This window comes from Phyllostomus discolor, chromosome 7, assembly GCF_004126475.2.
Source record: "Phyllostomus discolor isolate MPI-MPIP mPhyDis1 chromosome 7, mPhyDis1.pri.v3, whole genome shotgun sequence".
Classification (NCBI taxonomy): Eukaryota; Metazoa; Chordata; class Mammalia; order Chiroptera; family Phyllostomidae; genus Phyllostomus; species Phyllostomus discolor.
This window is the reverse complement of record NC_040909.2, coordinates 3,811,252-3,835,041: the sequence shown is the minus strand read 5'-3', so window position 1 is coordinate 3,835,041 and position 23,790 is coordinate 3,811,252. Positions and strand designations below refer to the sequence as shown.

Genomic DNA, 23,790 nt, shown 5'->3' with positions numbered 1-23,790 from the left:
TGGTGTCATATCCAAGAAATCATGGTCAGATCCATCACGAAGCTTTTCTTCTGGTTTCTTCTAAGAGTTTTATAGTTTTAGCTTTTACACTTAGGTGTTTAATCCATTTTGAGTTAATTTTTATATATGGTATGAGGTAAGGGTCCAGCTTCATTCTTTTGTATGTGGGCATCCAGTTTTCCCAGCGCCATTTGTTGAAGAGACTGTCCTTTCCCATGGGATGTTCTTGGCACCTTTGTTTGAAAATCATTTGACCATATATGTGAGTGCTTATTTCTGAGTTCTCTTTTCTGTTCCATTGGTGTATATGTCTGGCTTTATGCCATTATTACACTGCTTTGATTATTGTAGCTTTGTAGTAGGTTTTGAAGTTAGGAAGTGTGAGTCTTTCAACTTTGTTTTTTTTTTCAAGATTGTTTGGCTTTTTTGGGGTTCCTTGATGTTCCATGTGAATTATAGGATACATTTTTCTATTTCTGCAAAATAAAATGACATTGGGATTTTGATAGGGATTGCATTAGATTGTTGGGTAGTATTGTCATTGTACCAATATTAATTCTCCTAGTCAATGGCTGTGGGATGTGTTTGCATTGATTTAGGCTGTTTTAAATTTATTTTGTTAATTGTAAACAAAAAGCCAGCCAGATATTTCTCTAGCAAAATGGGTTTATTTGGTAAAAAGTTAATTGCAGTCCAGAACATGCAATTGTGGCGGGCCACGTGCAAGTCCGCTAAAATAAAACAGAGAAAGTCCTTTTGTGGAGGAAAACGGAGGTTGGAAGAGTTATTAACAGTTTCCCCTGTTCTTTGTGGTCAACGTAGGGCACGAGTGCTCTCCCTTCTGGCTTCTCTATTTCACTTTAAATGAGTTCTCTGTTTATTATTATCATTTTTGTTTACATTTCTCCCTTTTGATCAAGATCTTTCTCTGGAAGCATTGCTGACTTGAGTCAGATGTTTCTGGTTTCGACAGCCTTATGTTCTTCCATACCAGGGAGGAGTGTCCCTGGGTGTCGTGTCTCATGTTGGAAGGACAGTTCACAGATTAGAAGCCTGTGGTGGTCACAGTTGAATAACAAGGCGGGTAGAGTGAGATATCTTAGGCATTTCTTTTTTTTTTTAAGATTTTATTTATTTATTTTAAATATTTTATTTATTTTTAGAGAGAGGGGAAGGGAGGGAGAAAGAGAGGGAGAGAAACATCAATGTGTGGTTGCCTCTCACACACCCCCCACTGGGGACCTGGCCCACAGCCCAGGCAGGTTCCCTGACTGGGAATGGAACCGACAACCCTTTGGTTCGCAGGCCCGCACTCAGTCCACTGAGCCACACCAGCCAGAGCTCTTAGGCACTTCTCGGTTAATGTCTGTATGTTAGAATAATGAATGTGGCTAACGCACACTCCACAGAACTAAACGGACACTTTGAGAAGAAATACTGTGGGAATAAAACATTAAGAAACTAAACAGTATTGTTATCGCAAAAGAAAACTTGTTGGAAGAAAATATGTTGTCAGTAATACAGCTTGTAGGTTGTAAATTCAGGGACCCTGAATTTTGGATAAGGGTCTAGAATCAGGTAATAGCCTAGATGAAAGAACAGCTTCTATGGATTTAAAGCCTTTTAACTCTTCAGAAAAGCAAGTGAAAAGATTGCCACAGGATCATTATAAGACTACTTCTGAAAGACCATAAAATCAAAGAAAGAGGTTTTTCCTTTCTTCAGGGTACTAGGGAATGAGGACAAGGGCATTTTCTGTTGATGAAAGGGAAGGAAGAAGCGACAGCGAGAAAAGGCGTGCAGCCCTGGCCTGGGCATCTTGGGAGAGCTGTCCCGTCAGATGTTGTCTCGCTTCAGGTTTGAGAAATCCTTATTTTCTGCAGGTCCAGTCTTAGGTGCTTTCTTCAGATGTGTCGTGTGAGCCCTGGAGTCTGGCAGCGTAACAGCTGGTTAACAGCGTCTGAGGGGGACCTCTCAAGCGAGGCGGAAGAGAGTATTTCTGGAGGGTCTTTTCCAATAGACGAAGTCTCCAGGTTGTGAAGTGTGGTGCCCAAGTTCCTAGTCTCCGAGAGTGTACTGTGAACAGATTATTCTACCAAAACATGGTTATTTAAAAAAATTACTTATTTTTTAATATATTTACCCACCTGGGGACCTGGCCCACAACCCAGGCATGTGTCCTGACCAGGAATCAAACCAGCAACCCTTCAGTCTGCAAGCCTGTGCTCAGTCCACTGAGCCACACCAGCCAGGGCTGAAGTATGTCTTTTAAAAAAAAATCAACCATCAATTGAAAGAGGTAGGAGCCAGGTACATAGGATGTCCTATAACTTTCTTGAGGGTGAGAGTTTATGAGCTCCAAAGGAGGTAATTTAAAAGATCTGTGCCTTTAAATTTTAGCAACCGCAGTGCTTTTGGCTAGGGTATTTGGAGGGTCTCCACAAATTTTGACAGTTGAGTCTTAAAATGTCATTATCATACTCCACTAAACCTGAGGATTTAGAGAGGTAAGCACAGTGGAAATGTTGTAAAACCAGCCAAACAGCACAGTCTTGTCAAAGCACCTGGCAGATAAAATGGGTTCCCTGATCTTACAGAGTTCTAGAGGGGTTTCCCAGGTAGGTTAATCTTTCCTAGAAGGAGGTTAGCCAATAGAAGAGGCAGTAGCCTGTCTACCAGGGAAAGCTTCAGTGCAGTGAGAAAGTATAAAGATCATGACTGAAACACATTTGTACACATGGGAAGGGGGAAGCTGTATGAATTCCATTTGTCAAACCTCAAATGGTCCATTAGGCAATTTAAAAACTCCAGTGGCTGAACCAGTAGACTTTCCTGGGTTGCACTTTGGACGAGTAGGACAAGTGAGGTAGGAGCTTTTGGTGGCCTTATTAATATTTCCGTACCAGCTTTGATTCATGAATGCTCTCATTTTGTCAGTGGACAAGTGGTTTAATGCAAGTCCAGTAGTTAGGAGCGGGGATTTTAGAATGTTTAGTAGGACTGAGTTATTATTTGGTTTGAAGGAGAGCTTTCCCTGTATGGTCATGCTCTGCTTAACAACAGGGCGGTGTTGTCAGGAATGTGTTGTTGGGTGATTTTGTCATGTGAACATCAGAGAGTACACTTCACACAAACATAGATGGTACAGCTTCCCGCAGCACCACTGGCAGTGCAGTAGGTTTGTTTACATCAGCATCGCCACAAACACGTGAGTGGTGTGTTGTGCTACTCTGTTATGGAGACTGCAGTGTCACTGGGTGATGGCAAGTTTTCAGCTCCATATAATCTTGTGGGACCATTGCCATATATATGGTCTGTGTTGACTGAAATGTGGTTATCTGGTGCATTGACTTTGGACTTCTGGTCTTGTTTTTACTTTTCTGGGGATAATTGTTGGGCTTCTCTAGCCAGTTTTTCTAAGTTATCAGTTGGGAAAATATCCCTTTGGACCATAATAGAGGTTTGACTGCTACTGGTTCCTTGAGGAGATGTCAACAAAGAGATTACCCTTAGCTTCCAAGGAGTCAAATTTAGAATTCCCAGGAATCTCAGTGATAGCTAAAGCAGCAAGCAAATGTGTAGCATCCAGTCGTTACTGAACATAGGGCCGTTTTGTTTCCACTGGCAGTAAGGAAGCCACATTGCTTCCACAACATTATAGAATCATAAACTACCGTGAAAGCATATCTCCTGTTAGTATAAATGTTGGCACATTTGTTCTTGGCTAAAGTATAAGCCCGAGTAATTCAGCTTGTTGAGCTGAAGTAGCTAAAGGTAAAGGTGCTGCCTTGATATCAAGCGGAGTTACAACAGCACACCAACATAGTACTTACCACTTAACTCTTTAAATATGAACTATCCTTAAACCATGAAAAATCTGCATTCTTCAATAATTTTCTGCAGATCATCATGATGGGGCAGGAGATGATCTGTCAGTGTTAAGCACTCAAGAGGAGCTTCCTCAGTAACGGCTGGGAGAAGAGGACCGGAATTAATGGGCTTTCTCACAGGCGAAATGAGAGCGTTACAGGGACCAGTGCAAGGCACAATGAGGTCCCGACTTTTGAGGTCTCTGATTATGGGCTTTATACCTTGAAGAGCCTCTTTCCTTATGGGGTGTTGATTGATTCTGGGAAGGGGTTTTGAGGGGTCTATTTTAATCTTGATAGGAGGTACACTGTGGATTCTGCCAGTATCAGTTGAAGATTTTTCCCATAAAGAGGATGGCTGCTGATCTAATAGGGACAAATGATCAGTGACCCCAGATTTAGCTATAGTGCAGTCAGAAATGGAGGAAATTAAAAGACGTCAAAGGGCCATTGACTTCACTCGATTGGCTGTTTTGATGGCTACTGTCAAATCGTAGAGTATTCCCCCCTTTTGAGAGAGAGAAATTCCAGCACAGTGCTTTTTTAAGAAGTCTTGGCCTGATTAATTAGTGGGAGCACAGGAACAAAGGAGGAAAGGGTGAATAGGTCTCAAAGGGATGGGTCCGGAGCCAGGGAGCTGGTGGTGTTTTTTATTAGTGATCCCCACCGTTTAAACTGTTTTAGCACTCCAGGCAAGGGCTGCCTTTAGCAGTGGAGTAGAGTATCGAGAGTGTGCTCTAGTGTCAGGACAGAGGGATTCATTTCCAATCTAGGGAAGAGCTTCTTCAAATTGATTAAGAGTGAAGACTGGGAAAAGCCTTTGTAGTTTCTTAGAGCCCCATCATTGAGGATTAGGAGGACATGGGGAGGACTGGTTCAAAGGCTGAAGGCATCTGAAGTGCTTAAATTATGACAATCTTTTTAGCAGTGTCCTGACTCCTTGCAATAATGGCAGTAGGTAGGAAGTTTTTGGTTTTGCATAGGGAACCTTAGTTTGCCAGAGCTGAAAATTAAGATTTTTTTTCTTTTTTAAAATATATTTTATTGATTATGCTGTTACAGTTGTCCCATTTCCCCTCTTTACTCCCCTCTCCCCTGAACACCCCCTCCCATCCCCATTCCTCCCTTTAGTTCATGTCCATGTGTCATAAGTTCTTTCGCTCCTACATTTCCCGTACTATTCTTGCCCTCCCCCCTGTCTATTTTCTCCCTACCATCTATGCTGCTTATTCTCTGTACCCTTTCCCCCTCTCTCCTCCTCCCACTCTCCTGTTGCTAACTCTCCATGTGATCTCCATTTCTGTGGTTCTGTTCCTGTTTTAGTTGTTTACTTAGTTTGCTTTTGTTTTAGGTGTGGTTGTTAATAACTGTGAATTTGCTGTCATTTTACTGTACATGTTTTTGATCTTCTTTTTCTTAGATAAGTCCCTTTAACATTTCATATAATAAGGGCTTGGTGATGATGAACTCCTTTAACTTGACCTTATCTGGGGAGCACTTTATCTGCCTTTCCATTCTAAATGAAAGCTTTCTAGATAGAACAATCTTGGATGTAGGTCCTTGCCTTTCATGACTTGGAATACTTCTTTCCAGCCCCTTCTTGCCTGTAAGGTCTCTTTTGAGAAATCAGCTGACAGTTTGATGGGAACTCCTTTGTAGGTGACTGTTCCCTTATTTCTTGCTGCTTCTAGAATTCTCTCCTTCATTTTCATCTTGGGTAATGTAATTATAATGTGCCTTGGTGTGTTCCTCCTTGGGTCCAAGTTCTTTGGGACTCTCTGAGCTTCTTGGACTTCCTGGAAGTCTATTTCCTTTGCCGGAATGGGGAAGTTCTCCTTTATTATTTGTTCAAATAACTTTTCCACTTGTTTCTCTTCCTTTTCTCCTTCTGGTACCCCTATAATTTGGATGTTGGAACGTTTAAAGATGTCCTGGAGGTTCCTAAGCCTCTCCTCATTTTTTTGAATTTTTGTTTGTTCATTCTTTTCTGATTGGATATTTTTTTCTTCCTTCTGGTCCACTCCATTGATGTGAGACCCAGCTTTCTTTCCATCACTGTTGGTTCCCTGTGCATTTTCCTTCATTTCACTTAGTGTAGCCTTCATTTTTCATCTAATTTGAGACCAAAATGAGCCAATTCTGTGAGCATCCTGATCACCAGTGTTTTGAACTGTGCATCTGATAGGTTGGCTATCTCTTGGTCGCTTGAAAGTATTGGCTCTGGCGCTTTCATTTGTCCTTCCGTTTGAGCCATTTTTGGGTGGGGGTGTCTGGTCACACCTGTTACGTGCATGAGGGGTGGAGCCTTAGGTGTTCACCCGGTTGGGACACCCCAGTCACTGGGTTGTGACGCTGTACGTGGGCGTGGTGTCAGAGAGGGAACAATGGTGCTTGCTCCACTCTCTGTCAGATTTCAGTCCCCTCTGCTGCTTCCCATAAGCAAACTGGGCCCTCCTGGTGCTGTTGCCTGGTGGGTGGGCTTGTGAATGTTCTAGGATCCTGTGGGTCTCTCCAATGAACTCTCCTGTGAGGCTGGGAGTCTCTCCCGGCACCTCAACCTCCACAAATGTTTTCAATCAGTGCTTTTAGGCTTTATTTCCCGGTGCTGGGGCCCTGAGTAGTGCGGTCTGTCTTGCTGCCCATTTTCACTTGGTTTATCTGCACGTGAATGTGTGACTCCGGACAGCCAGCTGCCTTCCTTGCATGCCTCACTGGGTCTGCTGGTTGCCTCCCCGAGCCGGTGCCTGGGGTCTGCCACCAGGGTCTGCTAGCCGCCCCCTGCACCCTGCATGCCGGTCTGCCAGCCACCGCATTTTCCTGCCAAGACCCCTCTCTGCTGGCCGCTGACTCCGCCCCTCTTACGGTCTGGATGAATGGTTGTTGGGACTTCCGTACAGTTCAGTTTTCTGTGTGTTCTGGTTTTTTTTTTTTGTTTCTTAGTTTTTGTTGTCCTTAATTTTGGTTGTGCAAGGAGGCACAGTGTGTCCACCTATGCCTCCATCTTGGCCGGAAGTCCTGAAAATTAAGAATTTTAGTGTTCTTTTAGGTCAGTGATTTTCAACTTTTTTTCATTTTATGGCATACACACTAATTACTAAAGTTCTGTAGCATAGATTTTGCCAGTTGGACCAAAAAAAGGTATAATTTTGATTCATTCACACTGGGCAGCTGTTGTTATGTTGGGTTGTTGTCATTTTTTAAAATTTGACAACCTAAGGGAAAAGAAGTCAGTGCCCCTGACTAAATAATCAGGCATTGCATGTTTTAAAAATTCTTGAAGCACACTGGTTGAAAATTGCTGTTTTAGGTGAATCATCTAGGGTGTGAGCAAGCTGATTTGCTAAATTAACCAAATCAAGAATGAACATGGTTTCCCATTTCATCCTGGGCCTTTTAGCTAAAGAGAAATCTCGATTCAGCCTGTTAATAAACATAGAGTTAAAGGCTAACCTGAGTGGAGTCAGTATCTGAAGGAAGACTAGAATTTCCTTGGAAAACAATCTGAGGTCTATTATAATAATTAGGAACAGTTTCATCAGGCTTTTGTAATCAAGTCTGATTTTTTAAAAAAGATTTTATTTATTTATTTTTAGAGAGAGGGAAAAGGAAGAAAAGAGGGAGAGAAACATCAATGTGTGGTTGCCTCTCATGCACCCCCTATTTTGTGACCCGGCCCACAACCCCCAGGTATGTGCTCTGATTGGCAATCAAATCGGCAACCCTTTGGTTCTCAGGCCTGCGCTCAGTCCCCTGAGCTATACCAGCCAGGAGCCAGCCTGAATTTTGTTCTAGTCAACAAACAGGCTTAGGAAAGACTATTGTAAATGCATGGTGGAGGTCTCCCGTGAGCGTTCCAGCATTTCACCAAAAGTTAGGGATTTGTGTTTCCAAATCCATTTCAGGATGTTCCCAGTGAGCAAATTTCATCCAGCCTGGAGCGAATTTCATCCAGTGTCGGACCGATCTTCATTGACAAGCATATGAACTAGATGATATTAAGTCAGAAAAACCAGGCTGATAAGTTTGAATCACTATTATTTATAAATCCCCCTCTCCCCTTCATGTGGATTCTCAGTTACTTTAGGAAACTCTTTACTTTGTATGGTTTGCAATTTGGCCTTAATCCAGGAACATAAGAAACTTGGAGTTTATTAGTATCCTCAGAAGGCTTAACTTTAAAGGGATAGATTCTGCTAAGTTCAAAGGAGGAGAGAGTGAGGAAGGGTTCAGAAGAGGAGGAAGATGGCACCAGAGAGGGAACCAGAGACAAAGAAGCCAGTAGGGGAAGACAAGATGACACTGGAGGCAGAGACAGAGACAAAGGAGTCAGGGACGAAGAACATGATGGCTCCAGAGCTGGAGCCTGAGACAAAGAAGCTGAGGGAGGGAACATGAGGTTTTGGAAGCCATTTTTTCTTTCCTTAAGAGCTTATTTTCTTCAGTTAAACTAAACACTTTATTTTGCACATGGGCAATTTTAGACTCACAGTAACATTTGGAAGCCTTGAAATACCAATTGAAATGTATGTTCCATTCAGTGTTGCCAATTGCCGATTGATGGTTGTCCAATTTGGTTTTGAGAAAAGTAAGTTTGAGGATTGTAAAAATTCTCCACAATGGCCGCTTATTTTCTAACTTGCTTTTAGTCACGTCAGTCCATTTGGTTAGAAATGTGCATGAAGAGAGACTGGGTACCCTGGAAGTATTTAGATGACTGGAATCCCATTTTTTGGAGGCTTTATTCTAGGGCAAAGGTCCAAACAGCCTGCAGGTCAAATACCAGTATCTTATTTGAAGAGCAGACTGATCCGGAAGAAGTCAGGCCAAAGGCTGAAGCAGCCAGTTTTAGAGAAACATCGAGGCCTGACCTAAAGGTGAAGGGGTCAGGTTGAGGCTGAACAGCACAGTTCTAGCAGAACAGCCTGCTCTCAAACATGTTAGGTTGAAGGCTGCTGTAGCACAGTTTCAACGAGACAGGCTGGTGTAGAACTGGATTGAATGCCAGCAATAGATTCAGTAGAGACAGTCCAGTTTTAAAGGAATTTGGGATGAAGACTAGCAGTCTCAAGAAACAGCATGATCTCGGCTGGAGTGCCAAAACAAGTAATTGCAAATAAAGAAGGCCTTGAACAGAAAAGGGCAGAGCCTTAAGCACATCCCAGGTAGTGCCTGGAGAGCCTCAAAATACAAAGAGCAGAAGCTCAGATCCAGGAGAAAACTTACCCTGAAACTCCAGGGTCGGAGACAAACTGGAGATCGATGGGCTCTGTGGGTGCCTCACCTGTTTGTTCAACAGTCTTCGGAGCATTATGGGGTCTTCTCCGGATGCTTGTGCAGGCCACCGAATATGTTTACTTAAAACAAAAAGCCAGATATTTCTCCAGCAAAGTGGGTTTATTCAGGAACAACAAGGAACTGCAACCCGGAACACGTGCGGTCATGTGGGCCATGCACAAGGCCACTAAAAAAGAGGAAGCCCTTTATAGAGGGGAAAAGAATTGGAAGGGCTGTTACAAAGACTTTTCCTTGTCCTGCTTCTCAGTTGACACAGGGCATGAGAGCTCCCTATTCTGGCCTCCCTGTTTTAAATGAGGGTTCTGTGTGTGTGTGTGTGTGTGTGTGTGTGTGTATTTATTTATTTATAATTTTTTTCAACAGTGTCTTATAATTTTCAGTGTATAAAGCTGTTACCTGTTTGGTTAACTTTATATCTAAATGTTTTGTTTTTATGGTGTTGTAAATGGAATGGTTTTCTTAATTTTTCATATTTTTCATTGTTAGTGTTTAGAAATACAACTGATTTTTGCGTGTTAAATTTACATCCTATAACTGCTGAGTTCCTCTGTTAGCTCTAATGGATTTTTGGGAGGAGGAATATGGATTCTTTTAAGGTATGGATTCTTTTAAGGTCATCTTATCTGTGAAGAGATAATTTTACTCTGTTTTTCTAATTTGGATGCATTTTATTTCTTTTTCTTGCCATATTGCTCTCGCTGTAACTTCTAGCACTATGTTGAATGGGTAAAAGCAGATATCCTTGTCTTGTTCCTGATCTTTGGGGAAAAGCTTTCAATATTTCACCATTAATTATGATGCTAGCTGTGGATTTTCCATATTCACTGTTTTTTTATTTCATAGCAAGATTAGTTTCCATTTCACTTAGCCCAGGCTGCCACTTGTTCATGGCCCTGCTGTGTCTATTTGTATTTGTAAAAGCATGTGTCATGTGAATATGGGCATTTCTTCTCCCCCTTCCACTCAGTACGCACGCCCGTTTTGCTGTCACAGCAGTCTCTGTTCTTCCCCAGTTCCGACTCATTCTTTCTTACCATACTAGTTAACACTCAAGGTCAAGATACTGAAAACTTACTTGTATAATTTTTTTACTTATATAATTTTAAAGAGTAATTTAAAATTACACAAGCTAAACATGTTGTTATTGCAAGTAGAGATGAATACATTTTTTTTTACTTAATCCAGATCTTACCATCCAGAGATATTTATTTTATGGTTTTCCCCCAGAACCCCTATATCAAAAGAAGATTATTTGAAAGTTGAATATTTAGATAAGTTCTGTTAAGTCTCTCTAATCTTCTTGAGCCAACATATTGGAGTGGTTCTCACTTTTGCTTAGGATGTTCTGAATGGATATTCGCTCATTGTTCATTTCATAGAGACTGTAGTTAAAATAAATTCCAGTGTCAGGAGACAGGGACTCATACGAGTCCAGTTGTAGTTGTTGGGAATTTGTGGAAGCATTTCAAATAGATTTGATACAAAGATCTAAACTTCTAGAAATGGTTGAAGAACAATTCAACCCTGAAAATACAGAATTTGAAATGATTTTTAGTTGTGATTAAGAAAGAGGCGAAGGATAAAGGTGGTACTGAAATTATATACTACAAAGACTGGCAAGATGATGCCAACTATAGTTGTGTTGACCACAGAGGGGGAAAGTTAAATTTTGTTTCTTGGAAAGAGTGGAAGAGGAAGAAGTTTGTTTTTTTTTTTTTTTGAGGGAATTAAAAACATAGGCAGTAATATGACGTTGAAAACATAAGTCTAACTAGAAAGTTTAGTTACTTCATTGAATTCTTTTATTGATTCAGTGGATATTTATTGATTCAGTGGACATTTATTGACTCTGGTATGTTTAAGGCTCTGGGAACAATGAAGGAAGAAGGAAGGTACTACATACTTGCAATACCTTTAATCTAGAGGATTGTGAAAATTGGATTTGGGAAGTTTTATTTTATGATAGTAGTTGAAATAGTACCAGTTGACAAGATTTTTAGCTAAGAGTTATATATGCATAGAGTTTTAGATCAAGAAGGTACCATAATGATTGATGTAACTCAACTTTTTTGTTTTTCAGATGGGATTACCAAGGTCAGAGACCTGTAGTGCCTTGCTCAAGGTCACACAGTTTGACTGTTGGGTCTTCAATTTGGATCCTCTACAGGTCACACAGTTTGACTATTAGGGTCTTGAATTCAGGGCCATTTCTTCCATCATTGAATCTTGGCTAGAGCCACTAGGAGATAAGAGTGAGTTTAGAAATATTTATCAGATGCTTACTATGTGGAGCATTCAATGGAGGAAACATATTTGTGTTCTTGAGTTTATCTGAAGAACTCTCTCAATTATAGCTAATAGAAATTCATCTTAAACTGCAGAAAAAGGGAAAAATTTACTGGTTTATGTAACCAGAAAAGTCAGGAACGTGTCTCAGGTTAGACTGGAATCAGGGCCTCAGGACATCAGGACCTCAGTGTCGTCATCTTATCTTGCAGCATTGTCTGTGTGTTGGACTTTTTTGCAGTCATTAATTTTTTTAAATGCACTGCTTTCATTATTGGGGAACAACTCTTGGCAGCTCTGGGGGTTGCATCTTTATAGCTCATGATAGTCTAGGAAAGAGCTATTTCCTGTTGGGAAGGCTTCGGGGAATGAATAGTGTGGCCCAGCGTGCTTCATTTCACATGCCCACCTGCGGTGGAGGGTGTCTGGCTGATAGCCCCAATGAAATCACATGGAGTGGGAGAGTTTCTGTGAAGGTGAGGATTAGGCGCACTGGGCACACAGAATAGTGAGGAGATAGGGCTACCTGACGCACGCGCACATCACGCACACAAAGCTATAGTATAGAAAATGTGAAACATACGGTTGTGCAATGTGCCATCAGAGGGTGGGGGCACCACAGGAGAAATACGGAAGGGTGGGGGAACTGGGTCTGGGTGCGCCAGTGGGGTTTTGGTGCGTGAAGTATGAGACAAGATCCAGGCAGTCGGAGGCAGTGAGGTATGGACTGGAGACTTGTGCAAGGTGTTTTTGGAGAACTGTGCATCGACCCAAGTCCTGTGACACCGGGAGAAGATTGGGGAGATGGGTTTGGCTGAGGGCGTGACGGGCCTTGCATATCAGAGCAAGGAATTCAGCCCTTGTTCCGTGGGCAGTGGGGAGCCGTGGAAACATGTTGATCCAGGGACAGATGTATCTTAGAAGGGTCAGTTGAGGAGCGGACGAGTGCTTTTAGATTTAGAGAAAGTAGATTAAACAGCAATGGAGTTCATTTCCAGAGGAGCTAGGCAATGCTGTTCCTAACATGGAAAACCATAATGATTGCGAACAGATCATTTAACTGTTTTCTATTTGCCTCTTCAGGAAAGTAAATACACTTATCTTTCCTCACATGAGATCAGAATTTATGTATAATTTCACTAAGAAAATATGTTGTAGTGGCATTATTGCTTTGTAAATGACCTTCTTCACTTTGATACATGTGAGAGAGTATTTTTCTCTGTGCTTTGGAGATTATAAGTTGGAAATAGATTATTGATTGAGGAAATGACAATTATTTTATTCATAAAGTAAGTGGAATTAATACCTTGGGTTGCATTTTCTTTTAAACTTGATATTTTAATTAGTTAAATGACAGAAACAAGTTCTGACACTAAACTTTAGTGTTGTGTATTAATATTCTTTTTCCTTTTAGTTTTATGATTTTTTATTACTAAAAATTCTCAGAAGTGCCCTCATAACTGATTTTTGATACTCCTGCTAGAACCGCTTTGTACAGTGCTTGTGTTCCTGGGTCTCAGATTCTTGGCGAGAAAGCTCCTTCAACTCTTCTGTCTGCATCTCACCCAAAAAAAATTCACTGGCTCTGTGGCTAGGATGGGACGCAGACCCCTTGGTACCGTTTTCCATCTGCCCTCCGTGCCTCTGCCCTTAGCCTCCCTCTTTCCTGCTCTCCTCCTGACCCATTAACATTATGTGCTCCCCTCACCACCTCATGGCTGAAGCCTGTTTGGGACTCACTTGGGATACCTAGTTTTTTTTTCTATTAAGACATATCTACCCCTGTTATAATTTCCTTTTGCCTGTGGTGTGTTTGAAACACATTAAAAAGTATAGTCTCTAACTTAAACACTGTTATCTAGAAATGCAAAAGGATAACCCAGTAGTTCTAATTTATAGACAGCTGGTTTCCATCTCAAAGTGGAGAGTCAGAATTCTGTTCTGAGGACTAGTGTTTGGTGTTAATAACTTTAGCAATGGTGCTTTCTTTTCCTTCACATAGAGCAAAGTAAACTTTAGTATTGGACCCCATTATATTTTTATATTGCTATACTAGAGTTATACTAAAGAGCACAACTTTGGGGATATTGTGGAACACTTATGTAGATGCAGTATGTTTATACCTGGTATAGCTAAATACCGTGACCTTAATTTTAAAAAATCCGCATTTAAAGAATTATGAAAGTAATACTTGTGAAAGCCTCATCCCCCTAGGTCTTCCCCCTCTTCTCCCCTGACCCAGCTCAGTAACTGCTGTCAGTAGCTTGGCATTTCAGACTCTGTGTGTATAAAAATGTGTGTAGGTACATACTTTTAAAAAGTAAATAGTAAAATGATAATTTCGAACATTTGAAGAGTATGTACTTTGTACCAGGTACTATTCTAAGTACTTTACATAAGTTAACTCTTTAATCCTCAGTATAATCCTTTGAAGTATATATTATTATTATAACTATTTTTAAAGATGAAGAAACCGAGACATGGGAAGGCCAAGCACCTTGCCCGAGGTCACATCATCAGTAAAGGGTGGAGCCAAGATTCAGACCAGGTGTTCTGCCTTTGGAGTTTGTCTCTTCACCCACTAGCTCTCTTGGAAAGATGCCTGCCTTTCCATGGGCACTAAGTTGGAACAAACCTACCCTGGTCCGGAGTGACGGATAAAGAGAGCACGGACTTGAGACACTACAAAGCTGGATGGTTTTCTTTGCTGTGCACAAGATTTTTGATTCAATGTAGTTTCATTGGTTTAATTTTGCTTTTGCTTTTGGTGTTAAATTAAAAAAAATCATTGCCAACACTGATACCAAGCTTACCCCCTGTGTTTTTATTTAGGAGTTTATTTTTTAGGGTCTTATGTTCAGCTCTTTAATCTATTTTGAGGTGGTTTTTGTGTGTGATATAAGATAGGGGTTTCATTTCATTCTTTTGCACGTGGCTGTTCAGTTTTCCCAACCACATTTATTGAGAAGATTGCCTTTCCTTGTTGTGTGTTCTTAGCTCTTTTGTTGTAAATTAATTATTTATGCATGGGTCTATCTCTGGACTCTTTATTCTGTTCCATTGATCTGTATGTCTGGTTTTATGCCAGTGCCATACTGTTTTGATTCCTATAGCCTTGTAATATAGTTTGACATTAGGAGGCATGGTGCTTTCAGTTTTGGTCTTTGTCAAGATTGCTTTGCTATTTAGGGTAATTTCATACTAATGTAGGATTGTTTATTCTTTTTCTGTGGAAAATGCCATTGGAGTTTTTATAGGTACTGCATTGGATCTGTAGATTTCTTTGAGTAGTGTGGACATTTTAACAATAATTTTTCTAATCAGTGAGTATGGAATATCTTTCCATTTATTTGTTCTCTTCAATTCCTTTCATCAGTGTCTCACAGTTTTCAGCCTTTCACCTCCTTGGTTAAATTTAGTCTTAGATATTTTATTCTTTCTGTTGCCATTGTAAATGGGATTTTTTTTCTTTTCCTTTTTGGGGGTTGACCAAAAGTCTGTTTAGTTTTTTCTGTAAAGCAAAAGGCACATCTTTCATTTTCACCAATAACTTTGTTGATTTGGATATTTTGAGTATGTTGGCTATCTCCTGCTATTAGCTTCTAGTGGTTAGAGGTCAGGGGTACTGCCAGACATCTTACAGTGCACAAGACAGCCCCACAGCAAACAATTATTTGGCCAAATAGTACCAGGAAACTTCACAAACCACTTCTGACACGTTCCATCAGTCAAAGCACCTTCTCCAAACACTGCACAAATCTTTTATCTGTGTTTCAGTTACGTTGTTACTTTTCTTGAAATAATAAAGGATGATATGTCAAAATGTTGCATATCTTCTTCCATTTGAGCATTTGTATGGAGAAAAGTAAATGAATTTTTTGTCTAACCCAATATATAGTGATATAATTGATGTATAACATTGTTAGTTTCAGGTGTTTAATGGAATTAATTAATTTCTTTTTGATAGTTTTTTAACTTAGTGTATGGAAATGCAACTGATTTTTGTATGTTTATTTTGTATCTTGTGACTTTAATGGGTTTGCTGATGATTCTAAAAGTATTTTTTGATGAATATTTAGGGTTTTCTTTTTCTTTTTTTTTTTTAAAGATTTTATTTATTTATTTTTAGAGAGGGAAGGGAGGGAGGGAGAAGGAGAGGGAGACAGAGAGAGAGAGAGAGAGAGGGAGAGAGAAAGAGAAACATCAATGTGCGGTTGCTGGGGGTTATGGCCTGCAACCCAGGAATGTACCCTGGCTGGGAATCGAACCTGGGACACTTTGGTTCCCAGCCCGCGCTCAATCCACTGAGCTACGCCAGCCAGGGCTCGGGTTTTCATGTATAATATAACATTTCCAAATAAGAGACAGTTTTACTTCTGCCTTTCTGATTAGGATGTATTTTATTTCTTTTTCTTGCTGAATTGCTCTGGCTAGGAATTCTAATATATGTGGAATAAAAGTATGTGTGGGCAGCCCTCTCTTGTTGATCTCAGAGAAAAACTTCAAACTTTTCACCTTTGAGTATGGTGTTGTTTGTGGTTTGTCCATGTGGTTTTTATAATGTTGATGTATGTTTTCTTTATACCAACTTGTTGAGAGTTTTTATCATAAATTAATGTTGCTATTTTCAAATGCTTTTCTGTATCTGTCGAGATGGTCATATATATCATTTTTGTTTTTCATTTTGTTAAGGTGGTGTATCACATTGATTGGTTTGTGGGTGCTGAACCATACTTGCTTCTGTGGAATAAACACCGTGTGATCGTGGTGTATGCCACTTTTTTGATGGTATCATTTGCAGCATAAAAGTTTTATGAAGCTTTTGGATGAAGCTTAATTTACTTATTTTTCTTTGCTGTTTGTGTTTTCGGTGTTGTATCTAAGAAATCACTGCCTGATCTAAAGCTCATTAGGATTTACTCTTTTGTTCAGGCATTTTATAGTTTTGTCTCTTACATTCAGGTCTTTAATTTATTTTGAATTAAGTTTGTGTATAGTGTTAAGTAGGAGTGCAATTTAATGCTTTTGCATATGGATATTGAGATGTTCCAGTATTATTTGTTTAAAAGACTATTCTTTCATATTGATTTACATTTGGGGGCACCCTTGTGAAAACAACTTAATATAGCTCTAAGGGCTTGTTTCTGGACTCTCAGTTCTATTTCAGTGGGAGTTACGCCAGTACCACACTGTCTCGATTACTGTAACTTTGTATCATACTGTCTTGATATTGTAGCTTTGAAGTAAGTTGTAAAATTAGGGAAGTGTGGCCCTGATGGTGTTACTCAGTAGATTGAGCACTGGCCTGTGAACCAAGGGGTTGCCGGTTCAATTCCCAGTCAGGCCACATGCCTGGGTTGTGGACCAAATCCCCAGTAGGGGGCATGAGAGAGACAACCATACATTGATGTTTTTCTCCTTCTCTTTCTCCCTCCATTCCCCTCTACCTAAAAATAAAAAATAAATAAAATCTTAAAAAAATAAAATAGGAAAGTGTGTTTTCCAACTTACTTCTGTTTCAAGATTATTTTGGTTATTCTGGGTCGTATGAATTTTAAGATCAGCTCGCCAGTTTCTGCCAGAAGACCAGATGGGATTTTGATAGGGATTGTATTGCACCCAAACCACAGGGCATTGCCATCGTAGCAATTTTGTGTATCGCCCTGGCTGGTATGGCTCAGCGGATTAAGTGCCGGCCTGCAAACCAAAGGGTCGCTGGTTTGATTCCCAGTCAGGGCACATGCCTGGGTTGTGGGCCAGGTCCCCTGTAGGGGGCAAGCGAGAGGCAACCACACACTGATGTTTCTTTCCCTCTATTTCTCCCTACCTCCCTCTCTCTAAAAATAAATAAATAAATAAAATCTTTAAGAAATAATTCATCAATAAATCAGGTTTTAAAAAATTATGTTTCTCTCTATCCCACAGATGATTAAGGTCAGTTTTGGCATAGTTTTTGTCTGTTCCTCCAGTTTTGGTTAAGTCTTTTCAGTGCCTTTTTAAAAATGCCCCCCAGCTGAGCACAGCATACCAGGGGTGTCCTGATGATTCGTGTTAGAGCAGAACATGACTTCTGCTGTCTGTGTTCTGTGTCCTGAGCTTCTGCTACTGACGTTGACAGTGACTGACATTTTTGGGGGAGGGGGTGTAAATAACCATTTTAGGCTGTTTGTTCATATTAAATCACCAAAACTAACCAAGCTTTCACATGAACTACTTCTAAGACCTTTTGTATTTGTTTAGTTGATCTTTTGGAACCTAAATGGAAGATTTTCGTTTTTATTTCTATTATACTTCATTCTGTTGGTTTTAGCTCCCAATGCTAACTTAATTGTTTTGGATTTCTTTTTAAAATGTTTTTGTTCAATTAGAGTTAACATTCATTATTATTTTATATTGGTTTCAGTGTACAGCATAGTGATCAGACAATTATATAATTTACAAAGTGATCCCCCCTGATTTATTCTAGAAGCCACCTGGCATCATGCATACTTATTACAGTTTCATTGACTGTTTCTTTTAATTCATGTACAGGGATGGGTTAGGGTTATTTCATATGGAAAACAATACAGTAATTAATAAATAATAATACAAGAATAAACTTTCACGTACTCACAACTACAAACCTACTTTTGCCCATTTCTGTATTTGAATTGCTAACACATGGCTTAAAAATGCCAAGATACAAATGGCTACACACCGCTGTCATGTTTCCCTTGCCCACTCAGTCCTTTACTCTTCCCACGGTTGTCCCGTGTGCCCTCACCCAGCGTTTTTGTATGTGTGTGCGGGAAAAGCGAACATTAATGCACATCTTTTGCACATGCATTTGGCCTTCAGTGGTGGTTTAAGGTTTTTTTTCCTATATAGGTCTTGCATATTTTCTAAGTTTCTAGATATCTTACTCTTTTGGTTGCTGTTGTAAGTGAGATCTTTTTTGTTGTTGTATTTCTGTTGATGCCATATATTGAGTTATATACAATTGACCCTTGAACAACTGGTAAGTTAGGGGCACAGACCCCTGTGCTCTTGAAAATCTGTGTAAAGCTTTTCACTCTCCAAAAACTTAACTAGAGCCGTCCCTCAGTATCCACAGGGGATTAGTTTTGAGGCCCTCTTTCCCCCTGCAGATACCAAAATTTGAGGATGCTCACATAACCTACATGTGCGTATAGGGCTCGCCTGCCTACACATCACTTCATTCATGTGGGTTTAGCGTGGTGCTCACTTAGCATGTGGCATGCTCAAATTTTATTTTTTCTACTTTTCTGGGATTTTTTCCTTAAAAATGTTTAGTTTGAAATTTTAAGGTCAGTTTATTAAGTTCAATGCTGAAATCAATCAGAATATTCTCTTGAAAATTATTTCTTCTTAGAAAAGGGAAAGGAAAATCGACACCCCCTTAGCATAGCCGCAGATGCCGTGGCAGTCAAGCCTCTCTGCCGGCAGGGATAGCTCGTTAGCTGGCCAGGCCACCACTCTCCGGGTCAGCAGGGTTGTGGTCTGCGTCACCCTCGCCAGCTTCCAGCTGCAAGTCGTCCGGTGCCTGGAACAGGGTCTCATCTGCCTCCACATTTTCAGTAATCCTCCAAGAACTAGGTACCAGACTTACCAAGATTATGATCTGTTTCATATATTTATTTCCCACTTATTTTTCCTACTTGTTTTTCTTTCATTTATTTCTTTTTAATTTCCAAGAATTCTGCAAGCTTAGCTTTCCAACTTGAGAAATTCTCACTTGTAACAGCAATGCCATAAAATAATTGCTTTTTGGCTTATTCTGCTTTTGGTTTCCTTTCTTTTTCTCTCCTAGTGTTTATTGATCTCCTATCTGATTTAATTTTCCTTGCATAGCTGTCACTAAAGTGAAGCTCACCATTATACCAGGGTGTTCTTCTGCCTATAAGGCTAATAATTTTAAAAGGCCTGAGACATCATTATCTTCTAGAGTTTCCTGGGAGAATATTTCATAAAGGGGGGCTTCATCTGGGTATTTTTCAGTGTATGTAAACTTGAGGGTAGTCAAGACAGTTTCATCATTTTCTCTGGCCTCAGGTGTCATGGTAATAGTGAAGCTGGGAGGACTTTCTGATAATACTGTAGGGGAGTGGGGGTAGGGGGACTCCAGAGCCTTCAGCTGGTGGTGCCATCGCTGCTGCCCGTAGATAACCTGCACGCCCAGGGGGCACTGCAGCTGGAACCCTGGCCTGGCCGGGATGGCAGGCAGCAGCTGGGCTGCCTCGGAATATTTTTGATTCATGGTGGGCTGAATCTGCACATTGAAAACCTGCAGATACGGAGGGCTGATTGCAAAGATAGTTTTGATATGCCAGTTTGTATATACAATTTTAAGGACTTTTTACTTTATATTTCTTTCATGGTAGATGATGAAATATTTTATGAATTTTCTAATGAGAAAACAAGCAGCTTTACCTGTTGTTTAGTTTCATTCTGTTCTTCTGATCTCATACTACTACAGTATATTTTATTTATTTTTATTTATTTTTACTTTTTATCCTCACCCAAGGACACGCTTATTGATTTCAGAGGGAGGGGAAGGGAGGAGGAGAGAGAGGGAGAGAAACATCGCTTGGTTATCTCCTGTATGTGCTGTGACCAGGGACTGAACTTACAACCTAGGCATGTGCCCTGACCGGGAATCGAACCCCCGACCTTTCAGTTTATGGGACAGTGCTCCAACCAACTAAGCCATACTGGCCAGGGCTATTGCAGTGTATTTTAAAACATTTCCCACAGTAACTTTTTGTTTTAAAGTTCTAATTCTTAAAATATAAACACAAAAGAATATATGTAGTATACATACAGATAATGAGGCATGGTAGTAAAACAAACATCCATGAATCCGCTTTGAAAAAAAGAATATTGGCAGTCCAGAACTTCTGTTTTCAGTAATGACAGAGTAAGACCCTTCCAGATGATTACCCTAAAAAATAAAACTATAATATTTCAGCATAATGAGAAAATCAGTTACCCAAAGTGACTGGAGAGTGAACAGAAGCCTGCAGACTCTGGTGTGGCATACACACTCTGAGGAGAGAACTGGACAAACTATGTTTTCATTCTCATGGTTTTTAGTAAGGTGTGGGGGTGACAGTGGGGAAAAAATCACAGTCTTACTGGCTGGGGAAACCAGAGTAATGATGATTATGGCCACTCAGTAGAGTGTAGAAATCGTGAAAGGAAAAAGATCAAGAGAGGATCCTGAAATTTTTTCTCTCCGAGATTCCCACTGATGCCTGAACAAGCATGTACAGGACAAGCTCATTGCAGCTCACCCAGGGAGGATCTGGACTGAGACTGGAGCTGCCCCCCAAGAAACGGGTTCATAGTTTAAGTCATCCACAGAGTGCTGCTTAAACAAAAGACACGGCACTGAAATAGAGAAGCTCTAATCTTCACAAGTTAAAATTTATGGTGGCAAGGTTACAATCCCACAGTCACTGGACTTACAAAGCAACAAGAGAAGACATCAACCAAATGTGGCCTTCGATGAGTCATGTTGGAACTGTCCATTGAAATTTGCTATTTCACTGAAGTAGAACAGAGTGTGTTTAAATGAGTAGAAAGATATTTCAGCAGAGTAAGGTAAATCGAATACAACTGAATAGAAATTCTATAAGTGAGAAGTATTATAAACATAAAGTTGACTTGCTGGATAAAACAACAGCCTTTTTCTTAAGGCAAAATTAATTTCCAATGTGTCAGAGACTTAAGAGGTAAAACTATTAAATTTCTAGAAGAGAATAAAGAATATCTTTTTGACATTGGGTTAGACCAAGATTTTGTAAATAGGACACAAAAGGTACAAAACTATAATAGGAAAAAATTGATGAAATGTAGTTAATCAAAATTAAAAACGTTTGACTTTTAAAAAAACAGTAAGTAAAACTAAAAGCAGCTACAGTCCTGGAGAAAATATTTGTAAAGCATTTGTATGGCAAATGATTTGTAATTCAAAACTCAGTGATAACATAATAAAAGAATGGGCAGAACATTTGAACACAGCCTCCACGAGAGAAGACATGCCAGCATGCAGTGAGCTGAGCCAGATCTGTCCCATGTCTGCATCAGCCAGTGGTCACTTCGGGACTTGGGTGGGTCACCCAAGTGTGGTGTGGCCATAGAGTCCAGTGCTACCGAACAACAGAAGAGAACGAACTGTTGATACATGCAACAACTTGAGTAATTTTCAAAAGGGTTATGTTGTGTGAATGAGGTCAGTCATTAAGGTTAGAAACATATGATTTCATTTTTATGACATTCCCCAAAAGACAAAACTATAGTGTCGGAATAACCCATCAGCGATTGTCATGGGTGGAGATGAGGACGGTGTGACTCTCAAGACAGAGCATGAGGGAGTCTTTCTGGCGGGGTCGGTGGCACTGTTTTAAATGTGGTTTGTGGTGATGGTAACACAACTCTGTGCGTGTGCTAGAATTCATAGAACTATACACTTACACTGAAAGAAAAAATTTTAAGTTATAATTAAAAAAATAAAAATATAAGTCTAAGATTCAACAGAATTGTGTGTAGCTCTAATATATTGATTTTAATTCATTTTCCTGACACTCGATATTCATTGTTCCCTTTCTTTTGTTAAAGAACACTGTTGCTACGAATCTTCCTGTGTTGCCTCCGGGCGCACACGTGTTACTTTTCCCAGGGCGTGTGGCTTGGGAGAGGGATTGCTGACGTGTAGCCACGCACAGTTCAGTTTGAGAGGGCAATACAGAGTGCTTCCAGAGTGGTTTTAGTTTATGTTTTTTTCCGACTATGTATTTGCATGTCTGAAAATGTCTTAATTTTATCCTAATTCTTTAGATGTCATCTTCCTGGAGCACTTTCAAGGCATTGGTCCATTGTGTTCTGGCTTGCAGTGTTAGTATTAAAAAGTCTGTAATTCCTGATCTTTTGGGTGCAAACTATTTCTCTGTTTGGGAGCTTATTAATAGAACCATAATTCTGCTTTCAGGGTTGTGAGATTTTACAATATGTTCACAAATTTCACAATATGTTCTTTAGCGTGAATTTATTTTCATTCAATGTGTTGGGTCCTCGGGGGCTCTTTTCATTAACTAAGGGAATACCATGAGTTTGCCTGAAGGGTAAAAAGTTACGCAAACCAGAATTATGAGAGCCCAGTGTTGGCAGCGAGCTGGAGGTTTTTTCCTGTGCACACTCAGTCCTCCTCTTTTATACTGACCCCGGTCCTCGGAGGTGCCTGTGTCTCCCCATCCAGAGTAAAAATCTGTTTCTTCTTCCAGAGAATAAGTTTCCAGTTATCCTCCTGAATGGAGGAAAGGAGAAACACTGAGATATGAATTGGAGGAGGTGATTTTAATGTTCTAAATGCTGTCTAGACAATTCAAAATGAGTCCTTTCTTATTGTAGCATCTCCCCTGAATCCCTGCCCGACTCCTTCCCGCCACTCTCAGAGTTACCCGTTACTGCCAATTCCTGATTTTGAGATGTAAATTGGGTTGATTCTTTCTACTATTGCAGCAATTTTCAACCAGTTTGCTGCAACAATTTTTAAAACATGCAATACCTGACTATTTAGTCAGGGGCATTGACTGCTTTTCCCATAGATTGTCCAAACTGCCCCCCCCCCCCCGCCCCAAAAAAGGAAACACAACAGCCAACACAACAATAACTGTCTGGCTTGAATGAATCAAAATTATATCTATTTTTTTGTCAGATCAGCAAAAAACATATTTTTGGGTGTCCTGCAGAACTTTAATAATTAGTTTATGTGTGTCATGAGATGAAGAAGGTTGAAAATTGCTGTATTGTTGGTATGAGTTTGGGTTTCTTAAACTTGTCCATCCATTTTTCAGCTTTTAAAATTATTTAAATTCTGTTTCCTTTCTCATTTTCCTCAACCTGTGGGTTGCAGGATTAAAATTTAAAAAAATTTTAAACCGTGGTATTAATTAGACTTCAGGAGGGAGGGAAATTAGATGCTTATATTTGGCTGGCTTTCTTTGAAATTTAAATTCAAAAATTTTATGGCCTAACTACATACTAGAGCAGAGAAAGCGGTGATTTTTAGCTTCCATAAGCTAATCGTGCCCAGTGATTCATCAGGGAGTTTGTTCACAGGTATCCGGAGGCTTCAGACTAACACCAGTGGGGTGTAGTGTCTGAAGAGGTTTTCCCTGTAAACAGTCACAAAGCCCAAGTTTTTGAATGCTTGACCCAGGAATTTAAATCAAAAAGTGCTAGCCCCGGCTGGTGTAGCTCAGTGGACTGAACATGAGCTGTGAACCAAGGGGTTGCTAGTTCGATTCCCAATCAGGGCACGTGCCTGGGCTGCGGGCCA

General features: G+C 40.2%; 1 protein-coding gene and 1 pseudogene across 6 annotated transcripts in view; one reads left to right on the top strand and one right to left on the bottom strand.

The window, feature by feature from the left end:
* The window catches only part of DOCK3 (dedicator of cytokinesis 3), a 268,621-nt gene that overhangs the window by 14,193 nt on the left and 230,638 nt on the right, over positions 1-23,790 (top strand). The gene's annotated exons all lie outside the window — the stretch shown is intronic.
* Positions 18,907-19,525, bottom strand: LOC114501751 (annotated as a pseudogene).